Genomic DNA, 2,770 nt, shown 5'->3' with positions numbered 1-2,770 from the left:
TTTTTTTCATATGCATTATTTCGTATGCACAGTTTCCATATGCACAATTTCAGGGTGCCGACCTACAGTTGTACGCCAACTCCGAACGCTGGGTGTATTTTAATGAGAAGCTGTTTTTCATGGCAGAAATACTCTCGGAGGTTTGCCATTGCCTGCCGAGGGGCGACCACTTCTAATAAAAACCCTTTTTTCTCTATTCATTAGAAAGTAAAAAAAATTTTTCAGCTTTGAAATTTCATAATCGTTTTTAAGTCAAATTGAAAGCCGCAAAAAAGTCATAAATTTACTCCTTCAAAAGTTAGTCAAAAAAAAAACAAAAAAAAATATCTAAATTACCTTGCAAAAATACTTTAGGCTTTGCTTGTAAGGTGGTCCGGTCTTATATATTTATCTACATGCCAAATGTCCCAATTGTTTGAGTTTAATACACCCACTGTAAACAGCCATTATAAACTGGTATTCGTATTATTAATTTTATAAAATATTTTATTTATATATTTCAGAGAAGTTTTAATGAAAGTCTAATGAAAATATTCCGGATTACTCATAGACACACATAGAAAATTAAATTTACTAATATTTAAAATTTTTTTTACCAGCCTAAAATGCAGTTTTTATCACAAAGTAGTCGTCCTAATTTTTTACTCACTACATATTTTCTTACAAATATAATAGGCTCCACTGCTAAAAAGAATGGCCTACAATTTCAAATGCAATATTTTCCATATAGTCGCTTTACTAAATTAATTAAATTATGATGAATTCGTTGTTATAGAATAAATATTTTTCAAATATTAATTTATTACAAACAAAGCAAATAAGAACTCTAGCAAAAGCAACACTTTTGTACGTAGGTGAGTAGCAAAAAATAATAAATATTGCGTTTCTCGGAAGGTTATTTAATTTATTTAGCTATGCAAAATTATTTGGAAAATATTTCAAATCAAAGTTTCTATTTGCAACTTCCACCGATGTGTAGATACATACATATTCGATGACGGCAAAATTAAGTTTGCTTCTAGGAAAAAAAAAAAAAAATAAAAAATATTAAAAAAGCTGTTTTATGTTAGTTTTATTAATTTTGAATATTTATCTGCTGTGTAATATTAATATTTAAAAAAATAATAATTTTTCGCGCTAAAGTATTTGTGATAAATATATCGAAAATTCCCATATAATATGTATGTATGTTGACATATGCATACATATATATATATGCATGAGAAACAGTTGTACATGACGCCATATAAAGGTAGTTAAGTAAGAAATTGTCGCCCTTGTCATCTAAAGTGTGCTATTTCATATCATTGACACTAAAAAATTGCTTAAAATTTAGTACACCTATTCAATTTTATGCATAAGCTTACAACTCATATTTTCATCTGAATACCCAAATCTGAACATAAAAAAAAGCTGGCAACATTGTCAACGACCCATAACGCATAAAGCTAAAATACTTGAATTCATAAAAAATGCTGCTACTATACATATTTTTATACATGCACATAAGTTATTGTTGTGTGCTATAAGTATTCGTATAAATTTTTTTAAACAAAGCTATTACAGGCAAAGTGTGTTTATCATTGCTTTCGTTCAGTAAATAAGAGCTGGTTATATTTTATATCTGGCACTGAACGTAAAATAATGCTGATTGATAAAATCTACTGATACCAGTCGGTGGATTAACGAACATTTTTAATACACAAAATAATTAGCTGTAAATACATGCATGCATACATTCATACATGTTTATAGTAAATATTTGTGTTTCTACTTTTTATTGGCGAAAAATATGTTAAATTTAAATAAAATGTCTGATAAATTATTTACATGCTCTCTCGTTTGGACATTGAATATTTATTGCTGAGAATCCTTGCTATAAAACAACATTTAAGAGACGAAAAAATGCATTTGCACTGTGTCTCCACAGATGTCTGCAGTTATTGGTATATGCGTTAACGATTTTCAAACAGATGTACAGCGGTTTATCAGAGAATGATAAAACGCTTACACAAATTTCACAAAAAGACTTCAAACAATTTCAAAGAAATCCATAAAGTCCAAAAAAAATACCAAAAATAAAAAACTCCAAATAGTTTAAGGGTAATAATCTGGGAAAAATTACAAAAGTGCCTGAAAAATCCCAAAACACCTAGAAATAGGATAAGAATAATGCCAAAAAGTCCCGAAAAATCACAAAGTCCTCGAAAAATCCCAAAGCGTCCAAATTCTTTAGAAATCCACAAAAACTATCTAAGATTAAAAATTGCGAATAAACCCGAAAAAATCCTCAAATACTCCTTATAAGTCTCGAAATGATCCAGTAAGTCTCGAAAAAGCTTCAAAAGCTCCCATCTGCTCTAAAAGTTCAAAAGGCACCTAAACAAATATTTTGAAAAGTCTTCGCAAATCCTAACTTCAATAATAAATAATCGGAAAAAATAGCAAGAATGTCTCAAAAACTCCACAAGCTCCCAGCTGCTCTAAAGATTCAAAAAAGTACTCAAAGCAAAAAATTTTGAAAAGTTTTCGAAAATCCCGAAAGTTTGGTAATGAATAATCAGAAAACATTCCAACAATTCCCCAAACACCCCAAAATTAAAAGAAAAAATAATAATCCTGAAAAGTTCCGAAAGAATTCGGAAAGTCCAGAGCAAACTCCAAAGCTGCCAAGTGCTTTGAAAGTCCAATAAACATCCAAATTAAAAAATTCCGGGAAGTTTCCGATAATAATGACAAGTTTATGACAAATAAAACCGAAAAAGTTAAG

Source organism: Rhagoletis pomonella, unplaced genomic scaffold, assembly GCF_013731165.1.
Source record: "Rhagoletis pomonella isolate Grant_MI unplaced genomic scaffold, Rhpom_1.0 Rhpom_scaffold_00012, whole genome shotgun sequence".
Lineage (NCBI taxonomy): Eukaryota > Metazoa > Arthropoda > Insecta > Diptera > Tephritidae > Rhagoletis > Rhagoletis pomonella.
The sequence above is the reverse complement of the archived record's forward strand: the minus strand, read 5'-3'. Positions refer to the sequence as shown.